This window comes from Anneissia japonica, unplaced genomic scaffold (genome assembly GCF_011630105.1).
Source record: "Anneissia japonica isolate Jap-2015-1 unplaced genomic scaffold, ASM1163010v1 scaffold287715_len1027211_cov185, whole genome shotgun sequence".
NCBI classification, from domain to species: domain Eukaryota; kingdom Metazoa; phylum Echinodermata; class Crinoidea; order Comatulida; family Comatulidae; genus Anneissia; species Anneissia japonica.
The window spans coordinates 214,458-228,185 of record NW_022724789.1 but is presented as its reverse complement, the minus strand read 5'-3'; the positions used below and the strand labels follow the sequence as shown (position 1 = coordinate 228,185).

The 13,728-nt window shown below is 32.4% G+C and overlaps 1 long non-coding RNA gene across 1 annotated transcript; it reads left to right on the top strand.

Moving 5' to 3' along the window:
- Positions 1–2,682: 2,682 nt before the first annotated feature.
- On the top strand, positions 2,683–11,075 carry LOC117112571. The gene is made up of 4 exons (XR_004446060.1): positions 2,683–2,904; positions 4,504–4,516; positions 6,900–6,956; positions 9,584–11,075. It is a non-coding gene; the product is annotated as an uncharacterized LOC117112571 (long non-coding RNA).
- Positions 11,076–13,728: the final 2,653 nt, after the last annotated feature.

The window sequence follows — 13,728 nt, the reverse complement described above, 5'->3', positions numbered from 1 at the left end:
GAAATGTACCGAATACTCAGTACATTTGAAAACAAATGCGAAAAAAATCGCAAGTTGTTCGCAGGTGGGACTCGAACCCACGATCTCCAGATCACTAGCCTGGCATCATACCTCTAGACCACCGAGCTTGCGCCTGATTCCCAGGGTTAAATTCGAGTCTAAGTAAGCAGCGGGTACTGCAGTGTTGATAGTAATTGTTATTGTCGTGATGGAATAATATACAATAACTGGATTTTCGTCAGGAGAAACATGTATAGGTGTAATTTAAAATGTCATTCATTCATTACGACAAAAAATTACATGAAATATTCAAATACAATTTAGAATAGCTCTTTTGAAAGGATCAAACAAATTATTAGCTTCCAACGAGAAACTGAAAAAAAAAAGTATTTTTCACCGATTTACAGACATTTTACTCCAAAATCCTTAAATTGATTACCATCCAATAAGGATCTATGCAAAGCACATGAACGTTATTATTTAACTGTCCGCAAATTGACGGGGATTTTTTTTTAACATTTTTAATTTTAAGTTAATAACTTACTTAAATAAGCCTATACTAAATAAGAAAATCAAATTTGGTATTAACATTTTCATTTTTTACCTCACGATCGACTGATAGTACATCTAATTAATATATTAGGCTTAATTCTGGTAATTCACAGTATATTTAATGTTATGAATATTATGTTGAACAAGGTAATACAAACATAATCGGTATTTTCTTCATCGTTTGGTACTATAATGTAAGTTTTGGCATAAACACAAATGGTATAGTCTTGCGGACCGACGGTAATTTTATTGTGTGTGAACAACAAAAACTTGATATGAATGCGGCTCCAAAACCCCTTGTTTTTACGGCCCGATGCGAGTCATCAGTAAAACGTAGTATTAAGACCGAGCAAAAAGCTGTATAAAAGCTGTATTGTGCATAAATGGTTTTGAAAGCACACTGAAACATTGATTAATCATAATTGACTTCGGCCCTCATACCCCTTTTTATGCTTACCCAAAACGTCAGTTATTAAGTGATGAAATTATTGTATTTAAATATAGCAATAAATCTATAAATTTATTAAATAAAAATGAAACGGGAAGAGCCATATGTCATATGCCTCAGGTAATTATTGATTTATTGAAAGAGAGAGATTTTGTTTAATTGATTGCAGTTATCTTTGATAATGGCAATGTTCCATCAACGAATCGTATTGTTTATACTCTATAAACCAATCAGCCTACAGTAGTAAGGTAAAAATATTGTTTATAATTTTTGAATAAATATATTAATAATTCGTCAATAAATTACTTCTTTTCATTTAATTAATTTTCACTATATTATTATTGTTATTGTAATTATTATCTTTATCATTATTACTATTTTTATTATAATTATTATTATTGATATTGTCATCATCGTCGTCATCATCATCATTGTCATCAACTTTCAAAATTATAATCAATATAAAAAACAGATAATGATACTAAATTAATAAATAATATTTAAACGTGCCACTTTGTGATGAAAACAACATTTCTTGTATCAGTATAAAGAGTCACAATAATTAACATTGCATGCCCTCTCTTTTGTGTTTGCAATGATCGTATAGATCATAAAGTTTAATTAATAAATACTGGCAATGGCTATGGTTGTCCGTAAATTTTAATGCATGTTTATGATAACCACCTTATTTAGCAACGTGTTACATCCATACCTCAGCTATTACAAAGAAACATTGTTAAAAAATAACAAACGTGACTGGATTGACTATCAATATACGCATCAGATGGACACAAACAATGACACGCCCACCGATCATATGTTACCCACGAACCAAGTAATCAGTATTGATTTCATATTGCTCATTTGCATAATAGAGTGCGTTAGCATGAAATATCCAAGAGATGGGATAAAAAATTAACATTTGCAACTTACACATCAAAGCCATTTAAGTTAAGAAAGCCTGTCTCTTATACACATCTAGATGTGTATAAGAGACAGGTTCAGTACCATATATAATCAAAGACATAGATGTGGTGTTCGAATAAAGGACATGATGGTACATCGTGTAGTTCTCAACGAATGTTCTATAAATAAATAAATACATGTGTAATAAAATTCCTCTGACGGGGTTCGGACCTGCTACCTATCGCTATCAAGGCGAGTGTCATAACCATTAGATCACAGAGGCTTTATGGTTTAACAGATTCAAATAACATAAATTGTGTATATTTTGTATGTGGGTTTCTGCATTTGTGTGTGTGCACATGAAGTGTTATAGATATAATTTCCATATTATTTTTCTATTCACTAAGAGCATAATTATACTTTAAGAACTTTCTAATCCACAGCTATAAATGAATGATGGATTATGAATTTTAATATGTTAGTATGCATCACTAGTAATCTACACATCAATAAAATATGCATAATCAATATTATGATAAACAAATCCAGCAAATGGGGAAAATTCAGTCAATATTCTTTGAACGGTATGCGAAAGAAATTGTCTTAGAATAATTATAATGAAGACTGATCTGTAATCAGATGTCGAATAATTAATGCTGGTTGGTTGATTTATTAATTAGCAGTTCGATTGCTCACACATCAACGACAGAAAATATGCAATTACCTGCAAGAAAAATGGAACAGGCTGCATTTGTACCGTTGATTATAATAATGGTACCAGTAATATCTATTCTGAGTCACAGTATTAAAAAACGCAACGATTTCTCTGTGTTTAGAAATTCATAGAAATCTTTCTAGAGACGCCTCCTGGTTGATCTGGAACCAGACGAGTATTGCTACACGTATCTGATATTTGAAGTACTCCGTTTTAGACGTTTTAGAGACATATTCAGATAAAGTATTTGGATTAGATTGGATAAGCAAGTCCACAATAGCAGGTAAAATATATTTTTTTTCTTTGCATTTATGAACACTATGATATGAGCTATTAATTGAATAATAATATGGTGTATGATACAGTGTTCACTCATGTCACCCTGGGGTTTAATACCTTATTATTCATGAAAACGTTATAAATAGTATTTACAAAAATAAGCCTACGCACTCTCGATATATCAGTTGATTAAATTGCAAAATAATTAATTCAATATATGCATCATGTTGTATACAATTTTCATGATGGATTTTACAAGTAGTTTTACATTATTTATACAAGTCATATGAGGCTACAGTATTGGTGTTATCACATGAGCACTATATAATCATCATCAACATCATTGTATTAGCATTATCACTATAATGATAATCATCGTCATCAGCATCACCGCCATAATCCTCATCTTCATCATAATCAACATCATCTTCATCATCATGATCGTCGTTATCATCATCATCATTTGTTATCATTAGCATCATCAACATTAGCATTAGCATTATCGCCATAATAATAACAATAATTATCATCATCGTCATCATCATCACCATAATAATAACAATAATCATCATCATCGTCATCATCATCACCATAATGCTCACCATAATCATAATCATCATCATCATCATTAATCATCATAGCGTCATTAGCATCAACATCACCATCATCATCATCATATCATCATCATATCATCATCATCATCATCATCATCATATCATCATCATCATCATCGTCATCATCATCATCATCATATCATCATCATCATCATCTTCATCATCATCATCATCATCATATCATCATGATCGTCATCATCATCGTCATCATATCATCATCATCATATCATCATCATCATCATATCATCATCTTCATCATCATCATCGTCATCATCATCATCATCTTCTTCATCATCATCATCATATCATCATCATCATTATCATCATCGTCATCATCCTCATCCTCATCATCATTACCATTATCATTATCATCATCATCATCACCATCATAATCATCATCATCACTACACCACCTTTCATTACTGTGCAGATATATATACTTGCTCATGGGTTGGTCACAGCTGTATTATTGTTTAAATCTATCTTTTATTTATACCTTCTAGTCATTTTTTAATGCGTCAAAATTTCAAGGTAAAGAAAAGGGAAAGCGGGGGGAAAAATAAGCAAAATGAACGGCATAAAAATTCTGCATTGGGTAGCCTAAGCATTACTGGACCTCTTGAAAAGTGAAGTGCAAAATGCTATCCCAAGAACTTCTTTATTACCAATGACATATTGCGTGGAAAGTTGGGGGAGGGAGTGGCGCGCACACCCCTACCCAAACAAAGCTCTCCCCCAGCCGCTCCCGTCCCATTCCGAAGCGAAACCTCGTATCACCTTATTTTGCGACCTAGTGACCCTTACCCACTCCACCTTCGACCCCCATTTCAAGACTCTTAGTTACGTCACTGCTTTTTACCCCTTAAGTTTAGTACAAGAAATCGTCTTTACTCCCTTGTACTTTATTCATGTAATTCATTCTGTCTTTTAATTCAATATTTGAAAAGATTCTTAACATATTGTTTGTCATTTTTTTTCTCAATGCAAAGTATGGATGTAAATGTATGTATATTATCAAACATTTAAAAACATTGTTGTTTATATTAAAGCTGTGTTCGGAATATAAAATTTTCTTTGACAAAAACACGTATGCCCATATTTAGTCATCATGTGCCTATGTATGGTGATGATTTGATTTCATCATGATAATTAAGCATGTCACAGGCTTTTGTTAAACAGAATTTGATATTCTAGGGCAGAGCTTTAGGCCTAAATTTGTATTGCATGGTCTGGTAAATATCTGTAGAAATTATGTGGGGTAACGTTTAGTAAGTTTTTGCTCAATTTTGTTGTGTGATAGGTGAGGAAATTTCTATATTATTATAACGATCACTATCGCAGCTTTATATTTTAATATGTGCGCATGTCTGCATATTACCTCGTAAGATTATGATAACCCTATGTTTCGGGATGCAGCTACCCGGTAAATTATCTTTATGGGTCAATGCTTTGTTAAATATTAAGTAATGGGTGTCTTTTTTCTTTTATTTGAAGGCATATTGGTATTTATAATTCTGTAAATGTTTAATATATTCATACTCTAATATTAATAACAGCAAATTTAGCAAGATAAGCACAGCTATTATAGTTATGCCTATCTAACAAAAAGACATTCATCCGTCTCTAATGTGTCATGTCATTTAAAGCTTGGTTTGGTTAGACGTATTTTTTTATTTACTATTTTTCTTTTTCTGGATTCTTTTTGTAAAGAAGTTTTGTTTATAAACATTTTAAATGTTTGTGTAGAAGTTGTATTTATAAACATTTAATTATTTCTGTTCATTTTGCGTTTTCTAAATTCTTCTTGCAAAGAAGTTTTGTTTATAAACATTTTAAACATTTTTAAGTTCATCCTTATGAAACATTGTTGTGTACTTTCATTTCACATTCTCATCCCCTCATTCAGTACGTTTAGATCCCACAGTTGCCAATGGAGGCTCCTGACGCTTACAAAAACAATATTGAATACGGCTACGTCCTCAAATTTTAAGTCAATATATTTCTACAGTTAGCATATATATCCTTTCACATGAATCAACGATCGGATTCAACTCGTGTTGTCAAGAAGGTTTTAGGCACTAATAACGAAAATAAAGATGACGTATTCGTATTTGTTATCGTTTATGTAAGGTTGCAAAATCTTTAATATTTCACACATCATACGGGATGATCCACTCAGATTTGACACAATCTTTTTGGGATCGAGGGTATCTATATTGAAAATTAAAAAACTCAATAAAAATTAAATTGCTAATTTTATGGGATCAAATCAACTTGTAATGAGGAGCTGATTGGCACAATTCATTTTAATTGATTTTCTGACATCTTTTGCTAATTTGCATTATCTCTTTGCAGCATATATTCAAATATAGAGTTCACAGTCAAACTTAACTAGGATAAATCTTATCTAACCAGACCAACTAAAAACCAATGGTCTGCAAATTTGAAACGGTAGCCTACTTTGATTATGTGTGTGGTGAAGGATTTTTTTTTCAATTCTAAATCGAAAGCTAATAACTAATCAGGCCATTCAAATTTAAAATTAGAGACAGACTATTTACCTTCAAAGTCATCATGGGAATAGAGAGAGCAGCTTAGCTCATTCGGCTAAACTTGTGCCACTGTGTGTGTGCTGAGCCGGTTCAATTCCCGGTTCAATTCCCATCGCTGCTTTCCTGTATTTCAGCTGGAGGGTTGAAATGCAAGTTACGATAGCGAACCGTCTTTCAGATGAGACGTTTAAGCCGTTGGTCCCGTGTGCATTATGATCCATGTGCACGTTAAAGAAGGCAGACACTCTTCGCAAAAGAGTAAGGGATTTTTCCCGGTTCGTGTACTTACACATGTTCATGGCCGGCCCGATTTGTCAATTGTTGCTTTCGACTGACACTTCCGAAAGGTACATTGAAAGAAAAACATAACCCAACTTGAGTGCTGAGGGGTTAATGTTCATGGCTTCTGAAGCGCATAATCTTTAATTCAACCCTTGAAAATACCAAGGTTGTTCTCAGAACTAAAAAAACGTAAAAGTATAGTGCTAATTAAATTGTGAGTATGATGAAATCGACATATATTTAAAAATAAAGAAAAATTTATTGCAAAATGGACCTTTCTGGAATGTCAATCAAACTTAACAACTGACCAATCAGAACATCGCTAAGATTACGCGCTTGTCTCACAAAACACGTGTGTCCCATAAATGCACGTGTTTTGCGGGACCTAAGCTACATTATCCAAGGGGCGGGGCTTAGTAGAATGGGTTGATTGCTTGGTAGACAAAATGTCTGTGAATTTATACTGTATGTTATTTAGATACTAGATCCATTTCATAATCCTGCACGTTTCTCTTGTTCTTCCTCCTCTTGTATATCACACCACATCATAGAGTGTCCATTTGGATAGCAGAGACAGTGCACCAATAATTGACATAGATTACAAACAGGTTCGTGTCTTTCCTCCAATCAAAAGTTTGTTTAAAAATTAAGGCATACTCAAACTCGTTATAAACAAAGTTAAACGAACTACAGTTTTTAAGGCCGTTTTCCACTAGACGATTTGAAAATTTTCGCCTATACACTTTTTCACCACAAGATTTCCAACTGCGCATGCGTATGGGTAAAAATTTTCGATTCGCACCAATAATTCGCCTTGTGGAAAACGGCCTTTAATAACATACAACAAAAAATATTTGGTGTTTTAAATGAACTTGGTTGTTTCAGGGAACAGTGGTTCTTCTGTATCTATAAAAATGTCATAAAGATTCAAAAAGGTCAGCAGGATATCTTTGTCAACTACCGGTACCACATACCAAATACTGGCATATGACTTTAAGCTGGTGGTCCATTTCAAAGCATTGATACATGAGACAGGTATTGGATAATGAATAATTGGATATTGGTCAGATAGTCAACGACAACCATTGTTTTATTAACTTTAGAACTGTTAAGAACTTTAAATTATTATTATTATTATTATTATTATTATTATTATTATTATTATTATTATTATTATTATTACTATTATTCCTACATACCATAACTACAATAAATATAAGTTTTATAGGACTTACAACTATGTTGCAAACTAAAATCTTTACTAGACCGACAAATCAAATACTGTACAAGTCTCCTTCCAATTAAAGTGGTGGTCTTTAGCAGCTTTGGTCTCTAATTAGAATCCCTCTAAAAGTGGTCTTAAATATTACTATTTAGAGAGGTAACTTTAGAAAATGATAAGCCTCTAGTAAATGTAAAATCGTTTTATTCCACGTGTTTAGAATGGATTTACAGTTACTGTATGCTGTTATTGATTCTTATTAAACCATTTCTTGGTAGCCACACATCAAGTCATGCACTCGTTCTGCCTAAACCTCCATTACAATATTACTAAAAACATCGTGCTACTGAAAACTATCTGTATGCCTATTCAATAGAGCACTGTGTACAGAAAACATTATCTAATGTTGTGCATTATTTTAATGTGTATATTCATATTCACCATTTATTACTTAAAAATAACTGCAGTAAAGTCACTGTTTATTGTAATGTATTCTTTATTTGAAGGGGAATTTTTAGTTGGGTCTGCCAAAACCATATGATAGATTTATGGTTTAATGTTTGATTCCAAGTGTTCAGCATGGATTACTGTATGCTGTTACTGATAATAAACCATTTCTTAGTAGATACACATCAAGTCCTGTGCTCGTTCTACCCAAATAGCCATTAAAAAAATACGAACATAAATGTCCTACTAACACAATCGGTATTCAATACGGAGCATGCACATCTTCACTAAAATCGCTATTATTCATAACTCAAAAGTAGTCTATTTAAAGGGGAAAATTTTCAGTTTCGTTTGCCAAAAACCATTCATCTTTGGTGTAACAGAATCCGTATAATTAAATACTGGCACTAAATTTTCTTTTAGAGGGAAATTAACAAATAGGCCTAATACATTAAATAGTTGGAATGGATGAGCAGTTACTCTAAAGCTGCGAAATCCGAACATCAATTCTTGTAAGTTGTACTTTTTCTAAGCAAATTTCCATTAAAAATATTACACCATTACTAACATTCTCACTAAATATATACAAAACATCATCTTATGATGTACATCGCTAATATTTTTATGTTTAAGCCCTATAACAAAATGTTTATTATAGAAAAAATGGCATTAACATCACTATTTTATAGTGGTATTTAATTGAATGGAAAATGTTCATTGGGTCCGCCGAAACCATGGTCTTTGGTCTCTAATTGAAGGAGTCTTTAATTGGAGAAACAGCTAATGGTAAAAAGCAGGAATTTAAACGGACCACAGAAAGTATTCTTTAATTGAAGGTGGTCTTTAATTGGAGGGAGACCTGTAATGAAGTTATCTCTGTTGCTGGAGAAAACCCATGATCATGACAGATTTTTTTGCTACTGTAGGCCTACACTGCTCATAACCTGACAAATCTAACATTTTGTTTAGCGCCCTCTAGTGATTGGAAACTGCCGTAAATAAAAGGTGCTATTAATAATTTAAAGTTAATCATACGTTAGAGTTAGATTCAATATTTGAAACTTGAACTAATGTTCTAAGCAATTCTACTGTAGAAGCCATTCTAATTATATGTGGAAAGTAATCAAATATTAAAAACTAACAATAACTTTGTAATAGGTTAAAATTTATTATTCAATTACCTATTATTTACATTCTTGGATAAAATGGTGCATCAGCATCATGAACATCGATAATCCGAGAAATCATTCCATCTAAAAGAATGCTGGACAACAATTTGTGGCTAGATTGCAGCTGTCTCTTATACACATCTAGATGTGTATAATATATATATATATATATGTGTGTGTGTGTGTGTGTGTGTGTGTGTTTGTGAAATAATAAATATAAAAGCTTTTCAGTAATCAATAATTACATTACGATACAGTAGATATATTGAATAATTGTTGTACAAATTACAAAATATAAACAGTATACTTTGTGGTCAATAGATAATACCATAAATATGTATGTAATTAATTTTGATACAAATTAATACTTATTATATTTTTTCTTTTAAAACAACAGAGGAAAAGAGTAACAATTCTGTTATTCTGTCTCATCGCTATCGCTGCGGTCATCATTGCAATCTTGGCCATCGCTGGAGTATTCTCATCTTAAATAGCTCAGCTGGAGAACCACAGTCAAATGTTCGATCACAATCCAGAACTATTAAATATAGTTAACGCAGAGGGAGAAAACATTTATCGCTTAAAAAATTAATTATGGACGTAAAAATAAAACCAACATAATATATTCAAATATTGTATTGTGTGTATTGTATTCAAGCAAGTACACAATTTTGTGTATATTCAGCAACTGCAGTATTTATGCAACTATATTCAACGTGGCCTTGGTTTTCCAGTATTTTTAATTGATTGAAAGGCTGAATAAATCTATGCTGGCTGAATGAAATGTACTTGTTGCAATAGGAGTCGACATGAAACTACTGCTGCGGTTGTCAGCAATATTAGGGATTTAAGATCACTGGTGGATCCAGAAATTCGACAAAGAGGGCCGGGGCCCAGGGGAGGGACTTTGACAGATGGAGGGCGCTAAACTACCTCAGCCCAACCATGGTCGGGGCTGAGGTAAGCTAATTTATGATTATGGCACCTCTAGATAGATGGTCGGAAATGACACTCTCAAAATTTGAATATAATGGGTTTTTTTTCCAATCTTTATCTGCCACTGAATTTTTAATATAAACACAGCTTTATAGGTATATTATATGAATGTGCAATATTGATTCAGAAAAATGTCCAACCCATGTTATAGAGGGAAGTGGAGATGAATGAGGAGCAGACCAAAATGAAGAGTGCAACTTCAAAGAGAGGAACGGACACAAAAAATGAACAAACACATGAAGTTAAACAAAATGTTAATGAACAGTCAGTTACTGTCTAAACGATTTTACAGGTTAGGACAGGGGAAACTTTTGCAATTGGAGCTTTTAGTGAATCACCCCTTACAGGAAATTGAACAACTATGTTATTCAAATATTGAAAGTAGTTATTGGAGTAAGTGCAATTATGAGTATTAACATTTTCAGTAATCATAGATAGGGCTTTCCTATAATATTCAATAATTAAATTATAATGTTAAAATGTATAATTCCCCTCATTTTAAATTCTTTTTTGATTTCTATTTCTAACTATGTTTGGTTATTCTGAACAATGGTACCCGGATGTACGGATGTTGGGTGGTTATTATTTATTCAAATAATCTTTATATATCAATATTTATTAATATATATATATATATATATATAATTATATATATATATATATATCCTTATGGTAATTTAAATATAACATAAAATGCATATTAACCAAACAGTCTTGTTAAATTACGTAATTGTTGTATGAAATATTTGTCATGTTAATGTTTTGTTGAAATTTCATAATTTTCTACAACAGTTATTTGTAAGCTGCAAATAATTATTTGCGTAGCCTGTGCCAAAGAGGTCAGTGGCCTAAAACATATCCATGCTATCAATAAATGTCAATTTATATGAATAGCCTTGGTATTTGCATCTTTTTTTCTCTCTTCTTGTTTATGGGTACATTGGATGGCCACTAACTCATAGAGAAAAATAGAACAGTTCTATTTTCTCTATGACTGACTGAAGTAAATAACAAACAGTTCAGTAATAAAGTAGATAATACATCATCCACAAAATACAAAAGCTATTTTTATATGTTTAGTACAACAAGGAATGGATTTATTTAGCAATGAAGATTACAATTTGAGGACGTAACTATAAAACCACCTTAAAAACTACTCACACGAATAGGCTGGGTTGTTAAAAATGTTCTAAGCAATTCTACTGTAGAAGCCATTCTAATTATATGTGGAAAGTAATCAAATATTAAAAACTAACAATAACTTTGTAATAGGTTAAAATTTATTATTCAATTACCTATTATTTACATTCTTGGATAAAATGGTGCATCAGCATCATGAACATCGATAATCCGAGAAATCATTCCATCTAAAAGAATGCTGGACAACAATTTGTGGCTAGATTGCAGTGGCGAATTACTGTATTTACAGGGGTGCTGTTAACAACTTGTAAATGTACAAAAATAGGAAGCTCGCTGATCTCACAATGCACGCCTAACTGCATCCTTGGTGCATGTTGTTGTCATTAGGCGAGTTCTGCACATACTCAGAAGTATATTGAGAAAATCGTATCGTAGGTCTTAAAATAATCAAATATAAACAAATTGATTTAGATAATTTAAATACATCTTGTCTTTTACATGCGGATGATCTCGTCCTCTTATACGAGACTTCTCATGGTTTACAAAATGGTAAGTTAAACGAATACTATAATAAATGGAAACTTATGTTAATATAGACAAAACAAAAATTATGGTATTTAATGCGTGGAATCGTTATTGACGATGTCCAATTTATGCTTGGCTCAAATCACATCGAGCCAGCCTCCGAGTATTGTTATTTAGGAATTAATTTTGTACCTTCTGGATCCACAGTAAAGTTATGGGAAGGTTGAAAGATAAAGCCCTTAAGGCATTTTTTAAAATCAGAATCTAAGTAATCAGAAGTAATCTATACAATTGTTATTGTGATACATCCATTAAGTTATTTCAAACACTCATTGTGCAAATATTATCATATGGCTGTGAAATTTGGGCACCATACACTTTATCAAAAATTAATAAAGATAAATTCCATAAGCTAGGCCTAATGTGATAAATTACCCGGAGAAACCACATAATATAAAAGTTTCTAAAACGGTATTAGGGGATAAACAAAGAGGCAAAATATAACGCCGTTCGTTGGGAACTTGGTAGCTTCCCAGTACTAATTAATATGCTGAAACAAGCTTCTAAGTATTGGTGGCACCTTAAGAATTTATGTTATAAAGGTTTTCATCCCTTGCAGTCAAAGCATTGTGCGATATAGACGTTTACCCTGTTTATCCCCCAATACCGTATTTACCTGGTCCTCTCGTATAGAATCACTACTTAAGTTATCGGACCTACATGATACCAACACAGACATAACCTGATTGAAAGCGCTGAAACATAAGGTAAAATAACCAACAAAAATATGAAAAAAGAATACGTTAAACAATGGTTAGAAAACATTAATAACCAGCTGAAGCTAAGAATTTATTGTAATATAAAAGCTACTTATAAAATTGAACCATATCTGCTGCTGCTTAATCAATCAATCAGTCAGGTCATGTGTAAGTAAATTAAGAATTAGCTCTCACTCACTTGAAATTTAGAATGGTAGGTACATTTCACCATATGGCCCCCGGAAGATTTTGCCGCCATTGCAAGACGTAGAGGATGAAGAGCACTTTATCTTAAAATGAAATTTTTATGATCATCCTAGAGCTCAATTACTTCATGACTTAAATGATTCGATTAATTTATCTAATAACGATTACAACATCAATTTTATCAATGTTATGAATTTTACTGACTATGTTATTCTAGCCGTAAAGATTCATAAAACGTAAAGCGTTCAAATTGCGAAAGGAAATGGGATTAGGTCAAACTTTTCTCTCATTCTCTCTCCCTTGTGAGTCTCTCTCTTTCGATTGTATTTTTGCTGTTTCCTCTTTTTGTTTTCACATTTTGTCATTAATTGTATATTGACTGTAATACCATTTTGTTTAGTGATGTCAATAAAAGAATTGATTCTTAATCTTACCCAATTTCCTGCGCTAAAAGAAATGTAGAGCTGTCCCTGAGCAGGTTACTATATTTGGAATAGGCCTAAACATAACGGTCCTCCATGACAATCAAACATAAGAATCAAGGTCAATATAATAGAAGAAAATATCTGCTTTTACTTTGTGGAAAAATTCCCAAAGAAATCAGGAAACGATATTTCGTACATGGTTACATTTGCACAAAGAAAGGAAGAATATGACTAGGTCTATTACCAGTCACAAGTCAGGCCTATAAATTATAAACATTTCCTTGCAACTCGGAGGTAGTCTTTGGCCCCGTCAGATCAACTCTGAAACATAATTTGGCCATCACATAAATTAAGAACAGGGAATATATATGTATGCCAATCGTAAACCAATGTTCGGTTCCAGCATTAGTTGTGGTGGGGTCCCAGTTTGCAATAAGCAGTTTGCTCCAAAAATTTGCATACAGTTACATTATATAGCACTAGTGTTTGCC